The sequence below is a fragment of the Diabrotica virgifera genome, chromosome 7, assembly GCF_917563875.1.
Source record: "Diabrotica virgifera virgifera chromosome 7, PGI_DIABVI_V3a".
NCBI lineage: Eukaryota > Metazoa > Arthropoda > Insecta > Coleoptera > Chrysomelidae > Diabrotica > Diabrotica virgifera.
Window position 1 is genome coordinate 209,362,330 of NC_065449.1, and position 15,876 is coordinate 209,378,205.

At 31.8% G+C, this 15,876-nt stretch overlaps 1 protein-coding gene across 1 annotated transcript in view; it reads right to left on the reverse strand.

Annotated features, from left to right (window-relative positions):
* Positions 1–11,571, reverse strand: part of LOC114329883 (ATP-binding cassette sub-family C member 4) — an 89,335-nt gene extending 77,764 nt beyond the window's left edge. The window contains exon 1 of the mRNA XM_050655872.1: positions 11,044–11,571. The gene's annotated coding sequence lies outside the window, so the exon portion shown is untranslated. The remainder of the gene's footprint in view (positions 1–11,043) is intronic.
* Between the last annotated feature and the right edge of the window lie 4,305 nt (positions 11,572–15,876).

A 15,876-nucleotide genomic window follows, 5' to 3' on the forward strand; every position in this document is an offset into this window, starting at 1 on the left:
TTACCTTCATAGGAAAGCAACTTTGATACCCTCTCAGTTACCCCTGTTCTACGTTTCGCTTGAACGACCGCAGTATGTTTCTCTACACACTCACAGTAATCAATTGTGAAAAATCTAGCTTTAGTAAATTCAAAGAGATTTTTCAGCGCTGCCTCTTGGTCTATTATAGTTACGAATTTTTGATGTTACGAATTGACGGCGTTCAGGATTGTCCGTTACCATTTGTTGGGGGGTTACGAACTGTCGTGTCACGAGATGTCTCGACACGTTTTGATTTCTTATTTTATTATATTATCGGTTTACAACGTTCTCCGTCTACCGATACCCGTTCACCATTCCTCTCTGTCCGCACATTGATCTATTTGCAAACCTCTTTCATCCATGGCTTTGTTTATTCCTGCCTGCCAACTTTTCCTGGGTCTACTTCTTCTTCTTCTACCTTTCGGTTTCCAGTTTTGTACTTGTTTTGGGAATCTATCTTCATACATTCTTTATACGTGACCAAACCATCTTAATTGTATTTCGTTGATTTCGTCATTTATTGTATGTGTGACCTTCATTATTTCTCGTATCCGTTCATTGGTGATATGTTCTCTTCTTGATCTTCCTGCAGCTCTTATCCAGAAATCCGTTTCGGTGACTAACATTCGTTTTGATTTTTCCTTCATAGGCCATACTTCGCAGCTGTATGTTATAATACTTTTCACTACGGCGTTATAGATCTTTTTCTTGTTTTGTTGGTTTATCTGCTTGTCCCAGAGTACTGAGTTTAGGAGCGTAATTGCTTTCCTGCCCTGAGTATTTCATTCTTTAATGGCTCCATCTAGTGTTCCATCATTCGTGATTTTCATACCCAGGTATTTATATTCGTTACATTTACTGATTGTTTCTCCTCCTTCTAGTGTCAAGTCCTGCTGAGTTCCATTGATATTCATATATTTGGTTTTTCCTATGTTGATTTCTAGTCCCCATTTCCTGTATTCCTTTATTAGCTTTCTTGTCATGTAACAAATATCATCGTAGTATTAGTATGGTCGTCTGCGAAACAAAGAGTATATAGTGTATGGCCATTTAGTGAAAGTCCCATGTTGTTGCATTTCCGTTTCCAATTTTTAAGAGCTTGTTCCAATTGTATTTTAAAAAGTGTTAATGAGAGGCAGCATCCTTGTTTGAGCCCTTTATTTGTCAGAAATCCTTCGGTGAGTTTGTTTCCTTGTTTAATTCTCGTGGTCGTGTTGTTATAAAATGTTTTAATTATTTTTACAATTTCTATGTTTATATTTGTATTCTCCATTGTCTCCCATAACTTTACCAAAGGTTCAATGTCGTATGCCTGTTTCAGATCAATATATACGAAATGAATCTCTTGGTTAACGGCTGTTTTCTTTTCCATGACTTATGTGATTGCAAAAAGGTGATCAATTGTAGATCTTCCGGCTCTAAATCCTGCTTGTTCTTCTGCTTCCATTTCCTTGTATTCGTCTTCTATTCGTTTTTTAAGATCCTTCCGTATATTTTGCTGATTGTTGGTGTAACTGAAATACCCCTATATTATCACATTGTTTTAGACCTCCTTTTTTTTATATTGCTGACATATACAATAATTTCCATTCTTGTGGGACTTCTTTGTTATCGATGCATCTTTGTAGTAGTTTCTTTATGTGCTCGTAAAGTCTTGGAGTTCCGTTTTTTATCAACTCGGCTGGAATCCATTTCCTTGTATTCGTCTTCTGTTCGGTTTTTTAAGATCCTTCCGTATATTTTGCTGATTGTTGGTGTAACGGAAATACCCCTGTAGTTATCACATTGTTTTCGATCTCCTTTTTTGTATATTGCTGACATATACGATAATTTCCATTCTTGTTGGACTTCTTTGTTGTCGATGCATCTTTGTAGTACATAGTTTCCTTATGTACTGTCTATTCGCTTGACTTACAACGGTCGGGGATTAATAAAGAAACGAACGAATCGGCAGGTCGATTGTAATATTTTAGGTATACCAGTAACATAAGCGTAGACCTCGGGTGCGTAGAGGGCCAATATCTATCAATATTATATTACTAAATTTTTACTATTTTTTTTATTAAAATTTAATAAACAAGATAACTTAAGGAAAAATAATAAGATGGATAATAAAATACAATGCACCCTTGGTAGAAATACCTTTCTTAGCAAAAACTTAATACTAACTTATAGGAGTAAGATTACGCAAAACACCTGATAAAAGAACAATTAGGATTTACCCGCAAGTAATATTTTTAATACGAAAAAATATATAGATTAGTGCCAATTCGATATGCGGTCTAATTCTGCGTCTCCCTATGCTTCTTTTTCCTTGAATATTTCCCTGCATAATGAGTTGGAGCAAGTTGTATCTCTCTCCACGTGTAATATGTCCGAGATATTCCAATTTTCTGGTTTTGACTGTGTTTAAAACTTCCATTTCTTTATTCATCTTTCTCAGAACCTCTTTGTTTGCGACGTGTTCTGTCCATGATATTTTTAGAATTCTTCTATATACCCACATCTCGACTAATTCCAGTTTTTTCATTGATGCCGCATTTAAGGTCCAAGCTTCCATTCCGTAAAACAGAGTCGAGAAAACGTAGCACCTAGCCAACCTTACTCTTAGCTCCAACCTTAGATCTTTTGTGCAGAGCACTTTTCTCATTTTGTTAAAATTCGCTCTAGCCTTTTCGATTCTAATTTTAATCTCCTGGAAGTAACCATTTGTGGAGTTGATAATTGTTTCAAGATATGCATATTTGTCTACTCGTTCGACGTTGGTTCCGTTTATGAGGAGATTCTCGTTATTTCTTTGAGTTTTAGATATTCTCATAAATTTTGTCTTCTTGATGTTCATTGTTAGACCATATTCTTGGCTATATGTCGCTATTCTCTTAATCAGTCTCTGAAGATCTTCAATATTTTCGGCTAAGACGACATTGTCATCCGCATATCTAATGTTGTTAATGGGAACTCCGTTCACCTTTATTCCAGCTGTTTCGCCCTCAAGAGCTTGTTTTAGGATCTCTTCCGAGTAGGCATTAGGTAGGCATTAGTTAGGTAGGTATTATGTGGTCTATCACAGAATAGTTATTTCGATATGCGGCCACCACTAAATAATGCAATTCATGCATTCAGTAAATTTTGCATCTACTCGTATATACAGTATGGTGCAAATGAAAGGAATAAATTCGTTATTTCGTAAATCGATGACATTAGGGAAAATCCCGAACCAGGTCGATTTTTGTTTTTAAATTATGATATTTTGGCATACATATCATACTAGTGTCGTTATCCATCTGGGCGTGATGACGTAATCGATGATTTTTTAAATGAGAATAGGGGTCCAGTGATAGCTCATTTGAAAGGTCATTAAATTCTCTATTTAGTAATATAAACATTTACACAATTATTGGTACAGGGTGTCCAAAAAAATTTTTTTTAATTAAATTATTTGACAAAAAAAAAGAAGAATGTATGTAGTTTATTTGATTCAAAATACATTTTACTGTTGCCCAGAAACAGAAAAAATGTTTACTTCAAAAATAAACATTACTTTTCGATTAAATTCAATGTTCAAGCCAGCTCCCACCAGGCACCTCCCTCTTAAGAAGTTTGAACATTTAATTTAAGCGAAAAGCAATGTTTATTTGTGATATAAACATTTTTTTGCTGATTTCTAACAGCAAAAAATGTATTTTGAATTAAATAAAATATATAAATTCTTCTTTTTTTTGTCAAATAATTGCCTTTTCAAGGCGTAATCATTTTAGTAAGTGTGATTTGTTTGAAATCGAAACTATTTGTAGATATTGTAGGTACATACATATTATAATATTGTTTTTAAAAATTTTTATTTACGGGAGAAATACCCCATTATGCGATCGCATTAAAGAATAAAACAAGCTAAAATTAATTTACAATGTCATATAAATGCTTTTTACACGCGACAATTGACTTTAATTTGAAAACATCCAACTTATTGCTGCAACGTTTAGCCTTCTACTTTTATAAGTTATAATTTGTTTTATTTTTATTATATTGATATTCATGCAACAATTAATATTAGGTATATTGATTTTTTGTTACGGGTAATGAACTGTAATAAGGAATCATGAAATTATATCGTTTAGGCTTCTGAGGCTATACAAACACCTAAAATTTAAAATTATTTGATTTATATAAGAACCCCATCAAATAAAAAATGACTGCGCCCATGTGTAAATAGTCAAACTACAGCGGATCAGTCAATTCGTTCATTTCTTTCTTAATCCGTGACCGGTGTAAGTCTACCGAATAGACAGTACTCGTAAAGTCTTGGAGTTGCTATTTTTATCAACTCGGCTGGAATCCCCCCCAGGTCCTGGTGCTTTACCTTTTTTTATCACGTTTTTATTTCTAACAAGTTGATTATTATATTAAAAAAAATGTTTAACTGTGTTAATGTTAAATAACAAATAATATCCAAAAATATACGTACTGTATACGTATTTTTTATTATTTAAGTCAAATGCTTAGCCCCACCTTACTTCACTGTGTAATTAATTCAAATATATACAATAAAATATATAGTGTTTTAATGTATCTATTTAAATAATATATAAGATATAGCAGGAATGATTCGCAAAATTTATTTTCAAGAAAATTGATATTAGTTACCAGATAATATGTCTCAATAATAATAGATAATGTCTCAATAGCATCAAGAAAAAAAAGCTGGAATATTTCTAACATGTAATGAGGGGTCACAAATATAGATTGCTACAAAATATTATGCAAGGAAAAATAGCAGGCAAACGCAGTCCAGGATGAAGAAGAACCTCATGGTTGAAGAACTTGCGAAATTGTTATGGTGTAGATACAAGCATGCTATTTAGGGTGGCAGTGAATAAAATTAAGATAGCTATGATGGTAACCAATGTTCTGTAATGACATGGTACATGAAAAAAAAGAAAAGAATGTCTCATTGATAATAATGTATCTAATAAAATGATACGCGTATTTCATTTAAAAGACCAATCTATCTATGTACAATTCATTTTTGATTTAATGAAACGATAAATGAAATAAAATCTGCTTGAGACTGATTCTATTCATTTTTGTGTGTAATGAGTGTAGCTATTATGGGGAAATCTCACGACGAGGTTGAAGCGAGTGTTGATGCGAGCTTCAAATGTTTAAAAATTTAGACATCGGCAAAGAGAGATATATATAATAGGAAAAAAGAAAGAGAACGCAGTTACCACCCTACAAGACTGTAAAATTAGTAATATTTACTTTGTGATAAAATGGGTCAAACCATATGTCCCGAAGAATAACGACAACCAAAAAAGTTACACTCCCAGTGGCGGCGGTCAAAATATTAATAGGTGTTGGTTAATTCTCACAATGATAAAAATGAAAACAAAACGTAGTTTGACCATAAAATTACCACGACACTGATCGTACCCTCAGTTGAATAGTTGACAGCTCTTGAAGCGTGTGTTTTTCACAGGACAATAAATTTTAGCATTTGGTGTTATCTTCAGGATCATAAATACCAAATTTTTACAGAAATTTCTCTATTTCACGTTGCGTTTAATCTTTTTCACGTTGGGTTGAATCCCGTTTTTAGTTTTTATCTTTTTCTGTTACATTTTTCTATTTCACTCAGAATGTAGCGCCACGTTCCGTCAGTTTTCTGCTTTATACAGGCAAGCAAGCAATCAATAGTATCGAACCCACTCTGTTAGACTTGAACACCCCTAAGAATGACATTTGGGTGCTACAATTCACTGGGTCAAGGGCCATCAGAAACCATTCCAGCCCTCCCCAATGTTCCAGATCATCATCCAGAGGCTTCCAATCAGAAGGATGTGTATCATTTGCTCTGGGTACAAAGACTCTCACATCATAGCCTATCCCGAACTATGAAGGACAGCGTGAGTTGCTTTTTAGTTACACTATCGTCAGATCGTGCAGAGCGAAAACGTTTGGTTTTAATATTTGTACCACTTTTATGGGCTTTTTAAATAAATATATCTTTTACCAAGACAAATTTTTCATTAAATTTACTTATTATTTCTAGTTTCTGAAGTTTCCTAATATCTGGTAAATTATGGTAAAGTTAAGTGTTTTTCAGGAATTATTAGAAGCCCTGTAAATAAATTGATAGTGTTAATCGAATGCGACTAGTATAGTCGGTTCGCTAAACTCAGACGCAACTGGCTATGATATAGCCAGTTGTGGATATTTTTTGTAGATATTTTAGTCGATAATTTTTTTGTTTTTTGCGATTAATTTGAATTTGTTTTTATAGCGATTACTCAAAATATGTTCTTATTTTGTTAATAACAAAATAATTGTTTATTCTCCGAAAAGCTCGAAATGCGGCATCTACAGCAAGTTTGTGGTCTTTTTCATAGTATTTTTATACGCTAAATCAATTGTCACTAGTCGTGATAGCTTAAACCAAGTTTCGAGTTATTTTTGTTTTTTTGTTGAAAAATGAACATATTCACTCGCAAATATCTCGAAAAGTATTAGTTCAGAGAAATAAGGAAAAAAAATATCCTGTTGGTGACACAACCCCCTCCAGCCCGAAACCAAATTTTTTTAGTAGTATGGACATCTATATTAATAACCTATATGTTTCCTGCAGGCAATTTTGATGACATACATAATTATAAACAAATGAAGATCAAAAAACAGTAAATTTTCGCTTTTTTCGTCTATAACCAAAAAGTTAAGTATTTTAAACAAATCGTATAAAAAATTTCAATATGGCGTTCGCTGAATATGTATATCCTTATTGGTTGCTTAGAAAATTGCAAAATAAATCATAAATTTTGAGTTTTTATAAATATTCATAACTTATGTAAAAATTAACTTAGAACGTTCTTTTTACACATAATGCTGAGACTTCTGGTGCTTAAATCATACCCTAAATTTCAAATCAATTGGTCAAATAGTTTAAAAGGTATTTAATTTGTTTATCCCAAATTATTTTTTTTTTGCAACGCTATAAGTCAGAAAATGATGAAGTTACACTAATACTTTGGATAGTTTATGAAAGAAAAGGATTTATGCTATTAATTTAATTAAAAAAAAATGACAAAAAATAATTCTAAATACTGCAAAATTATTTTGCAAAAATATGTGAATTAAAAAAAGGAGGGCTAACTTCGTCCCTAATTGTCCTAGGACAATTGTTTTTCTTTCTAAACGTGTATAAAAATTCAGTCTTTCCAAATATGAAAAAATAATTTTTCTACGGGTAACGGTTAAAAAGTTATTCTAATTGTTTATAAGGAAACAAAAAATCGACGTGTTTTTGCAAAATAATTTTACAGTGTTTAAAAAAAAGTCAATATTATAAATGTTCTTCTTCCATAAACTGTCAGAAGTCTTAGTGTTACCTTATAATTTTCTGACTTATAGTGTTGCAAAAAAAATGAATTTGGGATAAACAAATTAAATAACTTTTAAACTATTTGACCAATTGCTTTGAAATATAAAATACAATTTAAGCACCAGAAGTCTCAGCAACTCGTATAATAAGGTTCTAAGTTAATGTTTACGTAAGTTATGAATATTTATAAAAACTCAAAATTTATGATTTATTTTGCAATTTTCTAAGCAACCAATAAGAAGAGACATATTCAGCGAACGCCATATTGAAATTTTTAGACGATTTATGAGTTTCTTACCCTCAAATTTGTTTAAAATGCTTAACTTTTTGGTTATAGACGAAAAAAGCGAAAATTTACCGTTTTTTGATCTTCATTTGTTTATAACTATGTATGTATATCATCAAAATCGGCTGCAGGAAACATATAGGTTATTAATATAGATGTCCATACTACTCAAAAAATTTGGTTTAAGCCTGGAGGGGGATATGTCACGAGAAAAATCTTATTTCTCTGGAATATATTAACTTGGTGAAAAAACTGTATAGAACAAAAGTTGCTTAGAATTAATCAGTTTATCCAATTCCGGACTTATTTTAAAGGTTTCTTTTTCCACCCCCTAAACAGGGTGAAACTCACCCCCAGGGTAAAAGCACACATCGGCACAATAGCACTTGTTTTGTTTGACATGTTAGCTACGTGGATGCCAAATTTCATGTCATTCCAGGTGGTTTTTTTTAATTTAGAGCAAACCCGTTGAGTAAACTTACTATAAAAAATTATTTTTGCAATAATTTATTAATAACAAAGTCGGAACGTGGTTTAAGCTATCACGACTAGTGACAATCGATTTAGCATATAAAAATACTATGAAAAAGACCACAAACTTGCTGTAGATGCCGCATTTCGAGCTTTTCGGCGAATAAACAATTATTTTGTTATTAACAACATAAGAACACATTTTGAGTAATCGCGACTAGTCGCATTCGATTCCGCGACCAAAAATACACCAGAGAAGATCTTAACACTATCAATTTATTTACAGGGCTTCTAATAATTCCTGAAAAACACTTAATTTTACCATAATTTGTTAATAACAATTAAACGCACCACATTTGGGATTGCAGACCACTTCGATTAGATTCAGCGACCCAAAAAACCTATAATACCACCATCAATTCGCTAAAAGTGCCCACGGGACCCCCTATGTTGCGACTAGACTATTAATAACTTTTTGGCTCTAAATTACTTAAAAATGCGTAGAATTTATCCCAAACCCTTCTTTCAGTGCGTCATAGTTTGTCGAATTCGCTCTAACGCATTAAACTCGAAGCGATAGAAATAAACATACGTCCATGATTATTATACATAGAACTTCAAAAATTATGTATTCGTTTAAGGATATTTCCATATTAAGGCGACTTATTCTTATAGATAGATGTATGATTAATTTGTTGAAAATTCCAATATTCTAAATAGATAACCAATCCATGATGCGAATAAAGATAATTTGAAACAAAAGTAATATATCGTGACAGTACTTTCACAATGCTAACGGATAAAATGACAATTTGTAATTCTAAGTTAGAAATTTGTCTACGACGTAAATGTAAATATTTTATGTCATTTTTAAATTCGGACATTGTCTAGTGAAATTGTATTCTATGTTTATTTATTTTTTTCTTAGAATATTTTAAATATTAATATTCTGGCAAATACTTACATAAACACATTACACAGATTTAACTAAAATGTCATGCAGTGATTCGCGACATTTTTAAAATATTATATGACGTCAAAATTAATGACGCACTGAAAAAAGGTTTGGGATAAACTGTACATGACAGATAATAAATATGTATGTTAAATTGTCAATAAAGAACTTACAAATAACATAACTATATTAAAATATTTGTCATATTTATCTCTGGGTAAATAGATCAAAATTCTAAAAAATGTATAAAATATATAAATTAAAATGAAGTGTTTCATTAGATTAAAAATGAATTAGGTAAATACCTACATAGTTTAGTTCGTTAAATTAAATGAGTGTACTTATCATTTGGATTAGGTGAAAAATAAGATAGTTTGGTAATGGCACATTATTATCTGATAATCAATTTCAATTTTCTTAAAAACAAGCTTTGCAAGTCATTCCTGCTGTAATCTTAGATATACAATGTGTGCATTTAAACGTAGGAAATTCAAAAAATTCTCCTATGTTTTGAGAACCATTTTGGGAAGTGGCAATCGAAACGTTAAAATAAAGGTGTTTTAAAATGAAATTTTTGTTAATTTCCAAGAAAAATAGTAAATAACATTAAAATACAACAATAAAATAGTATCAGAACATCCTCGATAAACAAAACGTCTAATTTAACGCCAAAACGCACCATTTTAAGAGCAATACGGGTATCAGTAAGAAGTAAAGCATTTTAAACAATTTTATAAGTAGTTCTTTAATAAAGCAGGTTTAAAGCTTTGAAATGTTGCTTAGAAAACAGTAAAAACCCAAGAAATTGTAATTTTTAATAAATATTAATACACATCTTTAAACGTGAACCAGCAATCTTGTTACTACTAGTAATTGGTAATAATACTAGTAATTATTAGATTTTAAGGGGAACCGTTGGAAAGACCTATGACAATAAAATAGCAGATTTGGTTAAAGATAAAATGCTGGTTAAACATAGAATTAATTGCATTGCTACTTTAAGGGGTAGGGGCAAAATCTTGGTCCAATGCTATTTAAATGCAATTTTTTTTTCGAATCCTGAGAAAACTAATAAGTATTTTTGAAAAAGTTAACCGCAGAATGAAAGATTATATTATTAGCGAGGGCCGAAAGTCCCTGAAAACTTCTATAATGTTTATTTTAATATGTTACAGGTATGGAAACAAAAGGAAATTTAGTGTGATTTTGAATTTCAAATATTTCATTCAAAAGAATACTTTTGTTTATTCTAAAGGACTTTCGGCCCTCGGTAATAATGTAATCTTTCATTCTGTGTTTACATTTTTCAAAAATATTAATTAGATTTCTCAGGATTCGGAAAAGATGAATGCATTTAAATGTCATTAGACCAAGGCTTTGCGCCTACCCCCTTAATAAATATAAAAAAATATATATTTGTTAGAAATGAAAAATGGCAGAAAATATTTTCTAGATTTTATATAATATTATGTTATTGTACTTTGTTAACTAACTTTACTCAAATAACTCCTAGAAACTTATCAGTGAGTGTCTATTTACCATAAGAGCGTCGAAGTTAAATTTCAGACCAATGCTTTTTAAATGCATTTTTTTTTTTTCGAGTGGACCAAGATTCTTGCGCCTACTTCTTAATAATAAACATAAACATGTATTACTTATTATGCTTGTTAAATGCTCAAAATTTAAACTTTGTAGAATTTGTAATGTCCACGATGACATAAAATAGTGTACTACAAACATGTAGAATAAAGTAAATAAACATGAACATGCAACTTCAAACTTGCGTAAAACACTTCTTATACGTTACAATTTACGAGTATATTCTACGTTATGTATTACAAACCTTCAAATCCACTAATTAATATGTATGTTACTATTTATATTATACACACACAAACATTAAATACTGGGATACAAAGTTTAATTTTCACTTACTTTTCCACTGGACTGCATAAAGATCGCCAAGATTTATGTGTATGCTTCTATGTATTATATCACTACAACCAAATCAAGTGAGGTAGGTACCTAATAATTTTCATAATAATCAATAATTGATATAAAGATATATATAAAGATATATAAATTGATATAAAGATAATATGTAATAACTAATTAACTTTTTTCTATTGCACTTGATTGCACGCACTGCTGCACTTCTATCACTCACATGAGTTGCCCACAAAACCACAATCTTTACATACTAATACTTTTATAAGAAAGATTATTCACCTTGCGTTTTTACAACCTCATCATCAGCGTCACAATGTGTATCTGTATAATTATTATTACGGCAAGGTTTTTCTTGATTGGTTTGTTCTGTATTTACATCGACCTGTTGGTTATCTCCGGCCTTGATGTAACCGCTATGTAAGATATCTGCTATCTACCAATAGAAAAGATATCTACGATATCTGCTCCTTCAAACATATGGGATTCATTTATTCATCGTTGAGAGGGAACACTCTTGATGCGTCGACTAGTTTTCTATTTCTGGATTCGTGCAATAGTAAAAATAGTTTTAGTAGAGTCTATTAATTTGTATACCAATCAAATGCTTTATAATTTTTATTGGCCACAATGTGTGACATCAAACTTTTAATGAGATTCAATCTACTTAATAGTAAAGAACGCCGCTTGCTCTCATTTCAAAAGCTTTCAAAAAGAGGTTAATAATTATTGACTGGACAACTATCAAAGATACGCAGACATGCGTTGATTTGGTGTATGATTTCTGTTTTAATTAAAAATTACTACTGGTAATTTTTAAACTGTATATTTGTTTTTATCAAAATGTGTTTGTGTAATTGTATTTAACAATGACCTTTATTAAACTTTGGAATAAACAATAAATAAGCTTAGTTTTCAACCTAATAGAAACATTAATAATATTGAAAAATATTACTAATAATTAAAAATATTCCTAAAAGATTTTTAATTGAAAACTTATTGGTCCAGTTCCCTGGTAACACCTCCATGGCTTCTAAAAATTGCAAGCCAGATGGATGCTGAAGCGAAGAAGACAAGAGGGAATTCAAAAACTTACAATTGACGACCCCGTCTGTAATTCGCATTGCAATTTGCAATTGAATAAAAATGGAATTTTTATTCTATTTTTATATTAGTCTTTACTTCTTTGAGTAACTAGGTCCAATTTCCGTTTGGAATTAACCAGCTGAACAGACGAGGTCGTGAATTGTAAGTTTTTGAATTCCCTCTTGTCTTCTTCGCTTCAGCATCCATCTGGCTTGCAATTTTTAGAAGCCATGGAGGTGTTAATTTGTAGTAATATTTTTAATATTTTTTTATATCCAGATTTAGCCATATGGCTCACACTCCCTCTAAGGGGAAAATTGATCCCAGATGCTCAGGCACTCATCCCAGATGCCTATGGTATTAAAGGGATTGAGCTCTGGTAGGACTCTTTCCGTGTTATCCAGCCCTAGGTGACTTGGTATGCAGGTGTATCTCCCAAAAGTGTTCGTACACATCTGGCCGTTGCGAGTAGTACAGCTTTCTGCATGGTCTTGTAAAGATGTTCATTTAGACCCAGCTTTTTTATGCTTTCGAGGAGGGTCTTCGGAATGACTCCAGTAGTAGACATAATAATCGGTATTGTCTGAGTGCTTTGCATTCTCCATTGTCTCCGTATTTGAATTTCCAGATCTCTGTACTTGGCGATCTTTTCAGTAAGTTTACTACGCAGATTATTGTTGTTAGGTATCGCCACATCAATTAGTGTTGTTTGTCTTGTTCGCTTATTAACTAGTACGAGATCTGGTCTATTATGTGCCACTGTTTGGTCTGTGAGCACAGTGCGGTCCTAGTATAGCTTGTAGTTGCCATCCTCAAGCATACTCTCAGGGACGTATTGATAATATGGGAGATGGTCCGTTTGGAGAAGTCCCAGCTTGATAGCTATCCCTTGATGAAGGATTTTTCCCACTGCGTCATGCCGTTCCGTGTATTCAGTTGCAGCAAATGCCTGGCAGCCCCCTGTAAGATGTTGGATGGTTTCTTGGGCTTGACATCCATATCGGCATCTGTCGTTTTAAACCTGAGGGTCTTTGACGATATATTTCAGGTAATTTCTGGTTGGTATAACCTGATCCTGAATGGCCAGTAATGAACCCTCCGTTTCAGGGAACATCTTTCCTGATGTCAACCAAATAATTCGACGCTATATTGTCGACACAGGCCTGGCTGACCTCATTGGGATGCGCCCGTGCAGAGGTTTACCCATCCAGGTGCGCATTTTTTCGTCTTTAGTGAGGTGGTTTATGCGCATTTCTGGTTCCCTCAGTTTGATCGGTGTTAGTAGATATAATAGCGCGGTGTAGAGTAGATGTCAGCAGGTGTCTTTACCTTATTATTATTATTATTTTTTATGGTTCTCAAATATGGTACTTCATACCATATTTATGTCTTCGAACGGATGTTGATAACTTTAGGTGGATTCATTGAAATTTATATAAACGATATTTAAAAACTAGAATAAACATACAAATAAGTATGCATATTTAATAAAAAAATATTTTATTTTTTCAAATTATATATTGTAATTATATTATATATATTGTATAATTATTTATCATTTAACTCTAGCGAAATCTCATCATTTATTTTTTCCAATCTGTTGACTTTATGTGGCATCACTAGCCCCGACCCCCGACAAATGTGAACATAGGCGAACGAGATCCGCCACAATTGTTTTCCGCGCGACGAGGGCTCGCAAAACCAGAGAACAACGACCACAAAACTGTTGTTCTCTGGCAAAACAGCCCACATTTATTGTCGTCGTCAACAAAAAAACGGTGTCGGATAAATGTGAATAGCGCCATATATAAAATGCGTTGCCACTGGAACCTCTGATTAAATACGGATCCGACACACGACAAGTGTGAACGGGCTGTAATATGCAAAATATTAAACGTTTTTTACTTTACGGTTAAATACTAAAGGTCAAGATCTGTAAATTATATGGAAAACCGACACAATTTTATTGAAACAGCATAAAAAATCATTTTTAAAATGAGAGTTTGTAAAGTTATTTTTGTTTATTTGTTGCTGAATTATTGCAATAATAGGTTCAAAAATCTATTTTTTGAAAATTATATTCACTTTTCTAAAAATGCTCCAAAAACTTTAATAGGTATAAATATTTGTAATACCGGGTGTCCATTTATATTTTCCCCCATTTTAACTGCCTATAACTTCTAAACGGCTCAAGATAGAAATATGCGGTTTTCGCTGAAATGTTTTATTTTAGTAAAAGTTTTGTCTGAATGGATTAAATTTTTTATATCGCTTTCAAATACGAAAAAAAAATGGCGGATTTTTGAAAAAAACTTTGTTGACTTTTTTTTAACGGAATACCCAGTATATTTTTTTGTAAATTGAAAGAAAGGTCATTCACCTATCCAGCGATATAAAGTTTTTCAAAATCGGTTGTCAAATGACTGAGTAATTAATTTTTAAAATGAGAGGTGCAACTCTCTAACTAAGCAAATTGATATTATGTTATGTGATTTCCACATTGCATCTCTCATTTTAAAAATTAATTGCTCAGTCATTTGACAACCGATTTTGAAAATTTTTATACCTCTAGATAGGTAAATGATCCTTTTTTCAATTTTTTAGGTAAATGAACATTTTTCATATCGCTTTTAATTAAAAAATGGCGGATTTTTGAAAAAAAAAACGTTGTTGACTTTTTTTATTAAAACACCCAGTATATTTTTTCGCAACTTGAAAAAATGGTCATTTACCTAACCAGGTAAAATCGGTTCTCAAATGACTGAGAAATTAATTTTTAAAATGAGAGATGCAATGTGAAAATCACAACATAATATCATTTTGCTTAGTTACATGTTATTTAGGTATGTGATATCCACGCTGCACTTCTCATTTTAAAAAGTAATTACTCAGTGATTTGACAACCGATTTTAAAAAACTTTATATCGCTGGATAGGTGAATGATTGTTCTTTCAATTTACAAAAAAATATACTGGGTGTTCCATTAAAAAAAAGTCAACAAAGTTTTTTTCAAAAATCGGCCATTTTTATTTTCGTAATTGAAAGCGATATAAAAAACTCAATCGATTCATACAAAACTTTTAGTAAAATAAAACATTTCAGCGAAAACCGCATGTTTCTATCTTGAGTCGTTTAGAAGTTATAGGTAGTTAAAATGGGGGAAAATATAAATGGACACCCGGTACCTATTGTAATCGATAAGAATTTACTAATTAAAATATAATTAATATGGGTTAGATAAAAGCAAACAAATAATGGTAAACTATGACACATACGTTGACCATTCATAAAAACAATGATTTGAAACCAAAAAATAATAATCCAGGATATCTGGCACGTGTGATCTATTTTTGTTTTTGTGATGTAAACATTTCTGATATTTTTAAAACCTGAAATGCATGCGGAAACACTTAGTTTATTGAATAGAATTTGTGTTAGTGTTACAAATTTTAACAAATATGCACTCACTCAATAACCATGGGTTCACTATTTATTTTAATTTGTGAAATTATCTATTTTTGCATGTATTTATGTTTGTAGGATTATAACTTTATGGTGTAAATCTCTCAGCAAGCTTTATTTTAAAAAGATATATTCCAAATGGCTTGAAATTCCAAAACTTAGTTTGATTATTACTTCAAAAAAATTGGAATTGGAAATTATAATAGGTTTGTTCGTAGAACGATGAGCAACCGTTGCCAACCATCAGACGCATGCGCGTTCTAGTCTACGAAC